The 13,196-nt window shown below is 42.1% G+C and overlaps 1 protein-coding gene across 3 annotated transcripts in view; it reads right to left on the reverse strand.

The window, feature by feature from the left end:
• Positions 1–13,196, reverse strand: part of BACH2 (BTB domain and CNC homolog 2) — a 418,079-nt gene that overhangs the window by 186,563 nt on the left and 218,320 nt on the right. For 2 of the 3 annotated variants that reach the window (XM_055136848.1, XM_055136849.1), the window contains exon 3: positions 401–548. The exons of the other annotated variant lie outside the window; for it this stretch is intronic. The gene's annotated coding sequence lies outside the window, so the exon portion shown is untranslated. The remainder of the gene's footprint in view (positions 1–400; positions 549–13,196) is intronic. 3 annotated transcript variants of the gene reach the window in all.

The raw sequence follows: 13,196 nt of genomic DNA on the forward strand, positions 1-13,196 counted from the left end.
AGAAACTCTGTAAGCTGTAATATAATAAGCTGTGCTGGTGACTCTGACACAAGCTCATGTGAAGGACCAATGAATTAAGGAATCTTCAATAAGCAGAGTCTAACCCTGGGCTCCCTTCCTCAGTTATAAATCTTGAACAAATTTGTTGAAAGAGAAGCAGGGGCCAGAGAGACAGTCCAGGGGTTAAGGCACTTGCTTTTTACATATACCCGACTCCAGTTTGATCCCTGGCACCACCAGGAATGATTCCTAAGCTCTGAACCAGAAGCATACCTTGGGCACCATCAGGTCTGGCCACAAGACAAAAACAAGGACAAACAAAGCAATCCATGTGCATTTAGCCTACTAGTCATTGCCTAAGAAAACTCTTAGCATGGTAAGGTTTGAGAAAGAAACTCACATGTAATTTTTCCAGGTCCCGTTCTGGCTTCGAGTCTTAGGATGCAGGGCACTGGGCGAAGGGAGAGCTGAGAAGGCCACAGCAATCCATTCAGACATGGACCCCAAAGCACTGTGGGGCAACCTCACGGCAGGTCAGCGGCGGCCACCTGATGGAGGAGGAAGAGTTGTCCATTAGTTGAGCAAAGCTTGCAGATGATTGTTTCCTCCACCCTTTTCCTTGGACTGTGCTTGCTGCCGCGTTTATAACCCTGCTGACCTCCTGTGCCTCTGCCATGTGCCTGGTGACTGGCATATCAGCAGAGCACAACGGAAACAGAACAGTGTGTGGTATCAGTGGCCGTGCACTCAGCCCAGGAAGATGCCCTGTCCTGGTCGGTGTCCCCTTTCCTGAGCACACTCCTGGGAGCTCTCCTGGAGCTCAGAGAGAGGCCCGCATCCTCTCAGCTTCTCCATTATTTCAGCAATGCTTTATTTTTTGAGGAGTAGGGGTTAGGGGGTTCCCAAGTTGTTCTTAGGGGTTGCAGGAGTCACCACTGGTGATACCTGTGGTTCCAGAGTTGTTCAGACCATGCACTTCTGGGTTAGTTGCAGGCAAAGCATCCTTCCAACCCCTTACACTATCTCTCTGACCCCTGGTTCTCCTTAATCAGAAGGCACCGTTTAAAAGACACGTGGAAGGGCTAGAAAGATAGTACAACAGGGAAGATGCTTGCCTTGCATGTAACCAACCTGGGTTCACAATCTGGGGCACCAGATAGGGTCCCCTGATGCCCACCAGGCGTAATTTCTAAGCCCAGAGCCAGGAGTGAGCTCTGAGCATCGCTGAATGTGGCCCCAAAACAAAACAAAACAAAAAGTAACATTTTGTTTAATTTTTTTTTGTTCAGTGATATACGGATGTATTCTTCAAGCTACTAAAAATTCTCTAAAAAAGTATGCCTCCAAATGTTTATTTTTTTCTGCTTCTTTCATTCAATGTACATTTCTCAGTTATTTCTTTGATGTTTTATTTTTTGAATTAGCGATTTCATGTTGTTGCAAAAACACTTTGGGGAGCATATCGAAATATCAGATTTCTGAATTTCTGAGTATTTCTTAGAAAACAGAATCCTAGAAATGTTCTTAGAGAAAGAATGATCAGGTCTAACAGCGTGGCGCTGGAGGGTATTGGCTTTCCAGTGTGGCCCTACTAATGGGCAACCCACAACAGCCTGAGGGTTTGGTTCTTCTGTTTAACTGTCCACTTTACCAGAGGTGCAAAGCAAAACACTTGCACTTTACACATCTAAACAAAATCGTCATCAGTGACAACTGTTCTACTTAGAAGAATTTTTGCTTTTCTTGCATAGCAAGCAGCAAACAGAGGGCTCTGAAGATAGCACTGTAGCAGTCACCTGCCACGCAAGCTTGAAGCTGAGAGTTTGATGCCTTGGAGCCATGTGGTGGGTACCATTTGGCTACACTGCTGTGTGGAATCCCCAGTACCACCACAAAATGTGTGGATCTCCAGCGCACGGCATGAAGTACACATGAGAAGCACAACTGAGAGGTGTGAGCACCAAGGCCAGAGGAGCCAGCCCTGGGGAGTGCGACAAGGTAAGGCTGCCCAAACATCACCATGCCGCCGTGACCCCTGGCAAGCTCCGAAGCCAATCAAGTGTGTGATGTCCAATCATCAAAATAACAACTAGCAATGGAAAGGGAAGGGAAAAACATAACTGAAAATACAAATAAAATAAGACAGCTCATTGTTTTTCACTAAAAGAGGCCCCCGAAAGTCTACTACCCGGTTGGTTGTCATCTGAGTGGGATCTGGGCTGGGTGATGTCACCCTCTGTCCCAAGAAGTTTACTACTCCAGTTTCTGTCACCTGAGTGGGATCTGGGCTGGGTGACATCACCCTCTGCCTGTGGAGCCTTCACCTGGAGCAGGAAATGGATGGGCAGGGGCATGGGGATGATTTACCTCACCATGAGAAGAAAAGCAATCAGCTACTGATTCTTGGTGGACCAATAAATTTTGTTTCTGTACCATCAAGGTGTGTGTGTGTGGGGGGCAGGGGTGGAGGCAGTTTTCTTTCAGTCTTCTCTATTTCTCCTTTTTCCATTTTTTTGGGGGGGTGGTTGGGGGAGTGCTCTAAGCAGTGTTCAAGTACTCAGGGGATTCCTGGGATGCTCCCAGCAAACCTTGGCCAGCCCGTTTGGATGGTTCAATGTTCGGGTTTGGCCACACAGTGCTGCTCCAACCCCCTGCTACCAGGGCTATACCTGGCAGTGTTCAGGAGCTCGTGTAGTACTGGGGATCAAGTTCTGGTCTTTAAGTCTCTCTCTCTCTCTCTCTCTGTTTTTGTGGCTCTGTGCTCAGGGATCAGTCCTGGTGGGGCTCAGGAGACCATCTGGGATGCTGGGGATTGAATCCAGTCCAGCTGCAAGCAAAGCAAGCACCCTGTGCATCGCCTCGGCCCCTGCAGTTCTCTTTCCTGGGAGATTTGCTGCTTCTCAGCATGGCATCAGAAAAAGATGGGAAGATAAGAGTGAATCTGATGGGCTATGAAAATGGGCCCATCCTCTGGTGCCCACCACGCCATATCTCATTTAATGCTGACATGCGGGCATAAACACCAGTGACTGTGTTTGCCTATCAACCCCATCACCCTCAAGAAGCCTGGAGGAAGTAGAAGTTTAGACTGTCAAAGACTCAAAGATCAAGTCTGATGTCTTCTTCTCATCTTAACTCCAACTCCAGCTTTTTATGTTAAACATTTTTACTTTTCTTTTTCCTGTCAGTGCCATCTATAGTATGTACATGAAGCGGGGAAAACAGCATAAAGAAAACTCAAGATTCTAGATAACAGTAAACACTTTGAAGATTTTACATTGACAGGAGGGAGGCTACATCTCTTAGAATTTGACAGAGAGCTGAGTCTGTTATTTAACACAAAACACAGGGTATATACAGAGATGGTAGGAAGACTCATACATAGTATATACTTAAAAAATATGTATTCTTCCCAACAAGACTACAAATTAACAATGCTGTATCAGAACCCACAAAGTCAAGACCCACAATTCCAAGTCCATTCCATTTGTATCCTTTTCCCCCTTTCTCATATATATATATATACACACACATATATATATATATATATATACATGTGTGTATGTGTGTGTAAGGCTAAACACCTCTAAAGAGAAAGAAAATATTATATATAATAAAACATATAATATATAACATATATTATATATAAATATAAATAAAAATATATAATATTTTCTTTCTCTTTAGAGGTGTTGAGCTTTACAGGATAACTGGAGTAGTAGATGCCATGATTCACATATTAATGGAAAAAAACTGAAGAGATATTTCTTTGTTACATGGTATGAAACAGTATCATTCTTTCCCTTACCAACTCAATTTCTGTACAGTGCAGTGCAGCATGTATGATCAAATAACTGATGTTCAAGATAGTGAGGCAGAAAAGAGAAATTTTAATTTTATTTTTGGAGCGAGTGAAATTGATCTTTCTCACAATCTTAACTAAAATTAAGAAATGGCTTTATAAAAACTGCTCTAAGACAAAAGACTCATCAAGAAATGGGCCATTTCCTTCAATGTGGTTTTTTCTCTTGATTATTAAAGTAGCAGTCTCTCCAATAGCAAGGGGGTAAAAAAGAAAATAAATAAATGAGATTACATCACGCTAAAAAGCACTTGCATGAAGAAGGAAATTATCATGAAAACAAAATATCCCACTGCATGGGAGAAAATATTTGTACCCCATGCATCTATAGGAGATAAAGGAACCACAAAACTCAACAAGATGACAGTCCCATCAAAAATGGGGAGAAAAGCCGATCTGACACTTCTAAGAACACAGAAAGACGCACAATAGGCATGAGAAAAAAATGCTCATTATCACTTATTGACAGGAAAATGCAAATCAAAATGAAAATGACATATCACCTAAACCTGTGAGAATGGAAAATTCAGGGGAGCAGAAGTAGGTTTAGGTGCAGCTGGGGGATACTTTCTGTTTATTTGCTTAAAAAATCAGATTTCCAGGGGTGCAGGGCTCTGGAAGATTTGGTTTTTTTGAAAAGTGGAAGAAGGCCCAGTAAGGAATCTCTGGTATATATGAAAAAAATATCAGAAAAAGGAGTTGTAGCATGTGTCTGTATGTATAAAAAGAATCTTGGTTTACAATTAGTGATACTGCAAAATGGTCTAGCCCTTATGGAAAAACAATACAGGGATTTCTAAATAAAAAAATAAATAAAAGATCTATGTGTGACATAGCAATTCTACTCCTATCTACCCACAGAACACAAAAATACTATTCTGAAAAGCTATATGCATACCTATATTCTTTGCAGCACTATTTACAACACGCAGTTCAACATGCATGAGTATAAAGAAGATGTAGAGTATATCCATAACAGAAAACTATTCAACTATAAGAAAAGTTGGGAACTTATCTTTTACAACACTATAGACAAAATGGGAGCCGGGTCGTGCTAAGCAAAATAAGTTGAAAAAAGAAAGGTAAAGATGCTAATCGCATTCATGTGAGGGATACAGAGAAGCAAAGCAATGGAAGAGACAAAGCCAAACAAACACAAATCTTTGGTCATGACCCTACAACTGAGGTTACCAGATGGGGAGGCCGGAAAACAGGACAACAGTGGGGAGGGATCAAGACTGATGGGGACACGGTGGCACTTCTCAGGTAGGTGTGGTATGATGACATACGGGTAGGTGTGGCATGATGACATACGGGTAGGTGTGGCATGATGACATACTTTGAACAGGTGTAATTGTAACCCTAAAACATAAATAGTCTTGGAAATCAATGTTATTTAAATTTAAATATATAAATAGCAGTCCCGGATGTGTCAACTGGAGAGAACAGTTCTGATTTTTTATTTCTCATGATGATATATGGTTAATTTTGTATGTATACTAGAACTATACTGGTGTGAAAAATAAAGTGGTAACGCTCAAAAAAATACTTTTTTTTTTTTTAAAAAGGACCTAAATGCTTAAGGATGTTAGAAAAAAAACAGCACTAATAGCAGAAATGATTACCAGAAGTTCCTTAGATACTCAAACTGCACAACTAGCATTTCTAAAGCTAATTACAAATTTGGATTCTCTCATTTTAAAAATATACTTCGAAGCAGCCGACTTCTGTTTTAATGCTGAACCAAAGTCTGTGCAATTGGCACATTATCAAAGTGGAATGAAAAACCAACACAACATCGCTTGAACAAAGTTACCCACTTTCAATGTCACTAAATCTTCTACTGCAAAATACCACAAGTTAAAAACGAGTAATACCATGTGGTTATGTTAGCTTGCATTTACAAAAGAGTTCATAGTTTCTCAAGTCCTAAGAGACGTAGGCTTTTGCCACTCCTAGCAGCTTTGTTACCTTGAGCATATTCTTTGCCATTTTTGAGAGAGAAATAGGTTCCTGTGAAAATTCAATGAGAATGTATATGAGAACTCTTACAAACTGTAAAGCATACAGTTAAATATTGTGTGTCACCATTCTAGTCTAATGTCTTTGTGAGACACCAAGAAATCATTCCCCATTTCACAGTTAAGACAACTGAACATGGAAAGATAGATCCCTGCAAAAGTGCCACACTAGGAAATTTGAGTTTTGCTTTTTATAATTCTATTTTAGGCACCGGATTTACAATACTGTTACCAGTAGGGTTTCACACATACAATGTTCCAACATCAAACCCTCCACCAGAGTGAACCTCCTGATCCCACCTCACCTCCCAAACTCAGTTCTGTAGATCAATTCTCAGGCTCCGTTGCCTTTAGCCATTTGTTGTGCCTTTAATGTGTTTCTTCATATCCCGCATATGAGAGATCTTCTGTATCTGTCACTTTCCTTGTGACTGATTTCAATCAGCACCATACCCTCCAGTTCCATCCATGGAGCAGAAACTTGCATCTTTTATAGCCCAAGCAGTTCTTGGATATTTAAGCTTTGTCTCCCAGTTGGCCACAAACTCAGCAGAGTGACTCTCTGTGACTTGTTTTCTTCAGCCAAGGGAAGAGGTGGAATGAGATCATTTTTAGGTCTTCTTAAAGCCAATGGCTCGATGATCTGGACTTGGCCATGGCAGTGAAGAGGTAGCCAAAGAAAAGACTTGGAGGAGGCAGAGTCCTGCCTGGGAGTCACACCACCATGAACCAGGAGAGTGCTGGGGTTGTCTACAGTACTCTCAGGGGATGGGTCCACCAGTCAACTCATTTCCTGGATACAGGGTAGGTTGGTGGAATCCTATATAACTGGCCAGCAACTCCAAGACACAGGAAGTTTGTTCAGGAGGAGCTTGAAACAGAGGCTCTCTACATAGAGTGGCACAAATATTTTACCTCTCTTTAAACTGGTATAACTAAGTACGTGTGCACCACCAGAATGCCTGTCTTGCTAGCAGCCCCACAATAGTCTGCCTGTCACTTACAAACAGGCAGCCTCCTTTGTGGGCCACCTGACTTCCTTTCTTTAATTTTATTTGACTGAAATAACATTGCATTCTAATGTTATAGAAGCAGCAAGATACATCGTTATAAAGCAACATTCGGTTCATCACCAGAAGTCCAACTTTGCTCTTCACCACACAATGGATCCCTTTTCTGTGATCTATCCACCCTGATGCCTTCTTCTTGCTGGCCACCACTAATTGGTATTATAAAGTTCACTTTTGTTTTTATTTAGTTCATTTGAATGCTGAGTTCTCCATATGCCACATGATTGATACCATATGCCACCTTTCATTTAGGGGGCTGCGTGGCTCCTGAGAAATGTTCAGGGGGTTCTGGGGTCACTCTGGGGGTGCTAAGATAACTGGTTCATATGGTTCAATAATCAGACTCTGATGCAATGCTGCATGCGACATGCAGTGCTGGTGACCACTAGTATACTCTGGGGTGCCAGAGACGCCTCCAAGGATATACCAGTGGTGCTGGGGTGGGAAGACACAGGATGTCAGGATCAAACTTGGGTTCTTGTACATGTCAGACAGAGGCTACACTCCAGTCCTATGCATTGTCACCTCAGCTTCTCATCTGCCTTTCTTGATGGGGTTCCTGTAGTCTGAGAGAGCGAGCTATTGAAAGGACGACTTTGTATTGGTCACATCAGAGTTTCATTTTAAAAAGATGGAATCAATCTGGGGCCAGAGAGATAGTATAACTGGTAGGGGACTTGTCCTACATGAAGCAGACTTAGGTTCAATTCCCAGCATGCCAAAAGGTCCTCTGAGAAAGTCAGGACTGATCCCTGAGTGCAGAGCCACAGTTGGATGTGGCTCAAAAATGAACAACAACAGAACAAGACGGTGACCCCAACTTAGGCCTCTATTAATGATATTTTCCATCTAAAGTGACGAAAATGTTCAACATCTGCACTTCTCATATGGTTGCCCCCAGTCACATATGGCTCATGAGTACCTAGTATGTGCCTTGAGGAATTTTTCATTTGTAGCAGCTTAAATGAAATTGAACAACCACCTGTGGGGAGGGTTTACCTTAATGGACGGTGTAGCTCCAGACTGCCTCATATATTAGGTTTTCGTTTACTTGTTTGAAAACTTACTTGACACTGGTTTACAAGTGCATAAATGTCTTGACATTTTCCAGGTATAATGTTACCAGACCTCCATCGAATTGCCAAATCCCTCCACCGTTGTCCATAAGCTCTACTTTTCTTGGATGTGGTTCTGATGACCAAGCCCAAGGATAAAACCCAACACATTCCATTCAACGAGGATTTACCAGTGTCCTCCTGAGTGCTGGAACAACCTTGAGGTCTGAAAACAATGTGGGTCTGAGAGTCAGAAACTCTTCCTCCCCTCCTAGCTTCTCTTAGCGCAATCAAGTTCTAAAGACCTCACGCAACCTTGAAGTGGCTCACCAGACTGCTCTTAGGAAGAGGTGGGTGAGAAGATATGGTGATGCTCCACTAAGCGTGAAAGCGCTGCTTTTTCATTTCTTCATATTTACTGTTAGAGAAGCTGGGGGAAAGTTTAAAAAAGCTCTCTGGATGGTTACTGCTCATGACACAATTCACATACCCCAGATATGAGAAATTATCTGTAAGTAATTCTCTCTTGCACACACTCAGATTGACTTTAAAGAGAAAATCAGTGGGACTTGAATTCTTAAGCTAGGGAAAAGTAAATGGTATTTAATTACAGTAATGGTCATGAAAAGTACAAGTGGGTCTCCAGCTGCCAGCAGTGGGCTAGGAAACGTTTATACCAATTAGCTGTGAAATGATCAGGTTTTCTAGAAGGTATTTCTTATATAAGTAAGGATGATTGCATTCTTTGTCCCTATAACTTAGCTCTTAGCTAAGATTGTCCTCCTGACTTAATGGGATTTGATGAACAAACACAGATCGCTTTTTCTCAGTAAACTGTAGGTATAGGTATTTTTATCCATGTCACAAATCTAATGCCAACAATGTAATTTCTAAGAAACAGAAAAGTAGTTTGATTTAATGTTTTTCCAATTTCCAATATTGCCTCTGATGTTCTTCAGTTGCCAGTTTTCTCCTAGATTACTCACTTATCCCTATTTTATTGAGATCCAAAATGATGCAAAGAAAACGAAAAAAATAGGCTGGTTCATGATTTTGTTTGAATTTGAACCCTGGCTTACCTAAATTTAAAGAACAGAGACATCATCATGCTCTGGAATCATCTCCCCCCCCCCACCTTGTCTGCCTTTAAGAAAAGTTTTGAGAGTTTATTTTATTTTATTTTTTTAATTTTTTTTTTGCAGGGTGGTTGTGGTGGTGGTTAGACACACCCAGCTGTGTCTATGCTCAGAGATCACTCTGGACAGTGCTCAGGGAACACATGGAGTGTCAGTATTCGAACCAGGGTTGTGGGCACCACAGCCACATGTTAGGCTAGTGCCTTAACCTTTGAACTACATTTCTAGACCCTGGGATGAGGTGTTTTAAATTCAGTTCTCTCCATTATGTTATCGATGTATGCGAAATGATTCATCAAGCAAACCTATCTGATTTTGTCAGCATCCCAATGGACAACATCAGACTCATCTAACTTCTTAGAAATAAGGGACTCATCACCATACACTCATATTCGTTTTCCTATTCTTTCTCTCTCTCTCTCTCTCTCTCCCTTCCCTTTTCCTCTCCTCTCTTGCCATGAATTTTCCCCCTTGGATAGAGTGGAGAGATAAACTGTAGGGAGGATGTAGAATACAAGAGTCAGAGTTCATAACTCAGTTCCCTAAATACAAACTGTACTCAGAGACCATCTTCCAGAAATGGACAAATATCAAAAGTTCTGCTGGTTTCATGCTGCATAAAAAATTACTGAAAAAGTGACAATTTTAGTAATAAACATGCTAACTGTGAGTGTTCTAGAGTCCTTATTCATTTTCAGAAACACTAAATGGAGTAGTCATACACCAATATGTGCGCAAATAGGCTTAAAAAAGAAAGGAGTAAATTGGTGTTAATTTTTGGGAAACTACAGAGACAAAATTTTTTAAAATCTACATTGCAAACATAATTTAAAGTCCCTTGTATATGCAGAAGACCTTTGAATCATAGTTCTTGTGGCTTTTGTGTTTTGTTCTGACATGGGAAGGTGATGCAAGGAAATGTGCTTTTTTTATTACAAAGACAAAGGAGGAGGAAGGAGGTGCAGCCATTTTCAGACAGGATGGAGAAAAGAATTAAGATGAAATAAGATGAAATGTCACTAAAAGTTTCTACTTAATGCGTTTCAGGTGTCGGGATCAAGTTGCTCTAGCTGGTAGCTGGAGAACCACAGCTAGAAAATGCATCATTTCGATATTCAAAGTGCTTAAGTTTCCAAAAATACAGTGGAGAACTTAATTCAGATTTTCACCTCAATCAGAATGATGGTACAATCAGAACTACTTGCCATGAACAACTTTATCAAAGACAAATCTTTTTTTTAATATCAAAGACAAATGTAAAAAGAAACAATAGTTGAAAACATATAACCTGAAATAATCTGGAGGTTTCTGTAGACTTTTTATACAAATGGAACCCTAGCCTATATTTCCGCAGAGTGGTAATAATAATTCCCATCATCTTGAAATAATTTCCATCTGCTTGAAAGTTCTATGTGCTAGAAACTTTACAAGCACCCAGTCTAACTGCTGTACAATAAAGTCATGGCAGAGGCGGCTGTAGAGACTGCCTGCCACTCCACTGCCCATCAGAGGATGCCCTGCCATCTGAGTCCATGGCCATATGGCCCTCAAGGCCTCCTCCTTTCCTAGGCAACACTGCCACCCGTTACAATTTCAAGAAACCACACACATCTCCCCGGACCCCTTTTCCATATGTTATTGGCAGGATGTCTCAACAAAATGACAAAGTTGAAGATCTTACAGAAATTTATTATTTAATTGTTTTTTCTTTTGGTGCTCAGAGATCACTTCTGGTGGGACTCTGGGGACCATTCCTACATCGTGCTAAGTAGAAGGATGGGAAGTGAAATGCCTGAACCTTTTATGCAATATCAGAAATTGCTACACAGTGCTATGGGTCAAGAATGTGCAAGGCAAGCACCTTGCCCACCAATACCACCTCTTCTGCCCTGATTATTTGAGAAAAAAATGGGTCAGTTAGCTTATTCTAAAATCAGAATATAGTATTTTCCAGAACAATACATGTTAAAACATGTATGTTGATCCACGTATGTGGATTTTCTTGTGAACAGATGGCATAAATGTATACTACTAATACACAGTACAGAGCTGTAAGTAAATTTTATCTTCCTCAGGATTTTGTTTGCAAGCTTAGTTTATTGAAATAATACACAGAAGAGAAAAAATGTGTTAATTCAATGTTTTTGCAATATCCTAAACATAAGATTAACACGAGTTAAGAAAACCAGTTAGGTTTTGGGGGAGTCAGAATTATATATGAGTTTTTTATTATTGGGGGAATGGGGCAGAACCCTTAAATCCTTGCACTATTCACCTGTCAACAGCATTTGACATGAACTATATTAGAATACAACATACTTTAAAGTTACATTTTTTTTAAGGCACCGTAAGGCATCAGATAAAAAGTGATCCAGGTTATTCTCTAAAACACAACCCAAATTATCCTCTGAAGGCAAATTATAAGCATAGGATTCCTGTCCACATGGGGTGAAAACACTGCATCAGGTATTTCACCCTGGGCTCAATCTCTCACCAGAGATATGACACCATCCCAATATCAGATCAGAAGACAACCCAAAGCAATTTCTGATATGGCATATAAGATTCAAGCATCTCACTTCCCATCCTTCTACTCAACACCATACAGGAAATACTGTAGTGACCAGATACAGGACAGCAGGGCACATGGGGCTGCCTGTCCACCTGGTGAAGGGCAGCTGTCGAGGGCATCTGAAGTGCGCCTTGACTCCTTCCACCTTTAAAACCTGGGCCAGGCTCTTGAGCATGCTTTGATTTCTTCCCATATGTGAGAGCACTGGATCTGTGCTTTGCCTCTAAGCAGATAAACCAGCCAAGTTCTTTCTACCCATTTCTGGGGAGCTGCTCAGGCCGGCACCCTCATCTGTTCGGGCAGGTGACCTTTCTCTCCAGACTGCACAAGAGTTGGTCCCACACAAGGCAAGGTGCCTCTGCACTGTCCCTAAGGAGGTTAATGGGGTTTACACAGAGCTGATGGTTGCAGCAACAGCGAGGGTGACACGTCCAGCCAAGGACCGAGAACAGAGATGACGTGGTACAGAGGGATGTGAGATGCCTTTCTAGGCCAACGCGTTACCACTGATTGTGGTGCCACAGCTCATACTAAGCCTTATCTTTGATTTTCTTGATTTTCTTCTTTTTCTGGCTTTTGGGTCACACTTGGCAGTGCCCAGGGCTTACTCCTGGCTCTGTGCTCCGGGATTACTCTGAGTGGTGCGTGGGGGACCATATGCGGTGCAAGGGAATCCAACTGGAGCCAGCTGCATGCCAGGTGAGAACTTTAACCTCTATGCTCTCTCTCAGACCCTTATCTTTGATTTCTTCTCAACCCTACACATGTAGCATCCAATCTATCAGCAAGTACTGCTGGTTCTACCTCCTACTTATATTGCAAACCTGTCTGGTCCTCTATATAGATCCTGCCACCTCCATTATAATTCATATGGCTTGGTGCTAATGCCAAGGTAACTGGCTTCTCTTTTTAATTCCCTCCTGGCATAGAGGGCTACTGGATGGCCTCAGTTGGCTCAGCTGGGCGATTTGCTGGGAGGAATGCATAGGAACCAGCCTATCACTCAGCTCATAGCACGCATGGTTCATTACAGCTGCATACCTTCTACTCTCAGCGTGAATGCCAATTGTAGGCCTTTGCCGACACCATCCTCAACCCATTTCCAGCACTCACGTCCCCACAATCCTCTTCTTTGCCCACAGAGACACTGCTGACAGCCGTTCCTTCCACTAATGACACACTCCGTTTCTCTGTCTGGATTTGCAGTCTCCACATTTCAGTCACCATCTGCCTGGTGTAAAAATCAAATGCACTGAATCTTGCTGTGGTCACAAAGCCTTTGAAGATATGGGTATGTGGCCCTGAGTCCTGCTGTCCCCATCCACCCACGTGGCATTCTCAGTCCACTTGCTGTCGTCCCTACTGTCACCTGACATCACTCGGCTCCCAGCACTCCAACTCAGGCCATTTCCATCCTCCTTCCCCCATCCTCCAGGTGCTGGATGGCAGCCGAGAAAAAGTAGGGGGCAGAGGGAAGCGA

This window comes from Sorex araneus, chromosome 4 (assembly GCF_027595985.1).
Source record: "Sorex araneus isolate mSorAra2 chromosome 4, mSorAra2.pri, whole genome shotgun sequence".
Classification (NCBI taxonomy): Eukaryota; Metazoa; Chordata; class Mammalia; order Eulipotyphla; family Soricidae; genus Sorex; species Sorex araneus.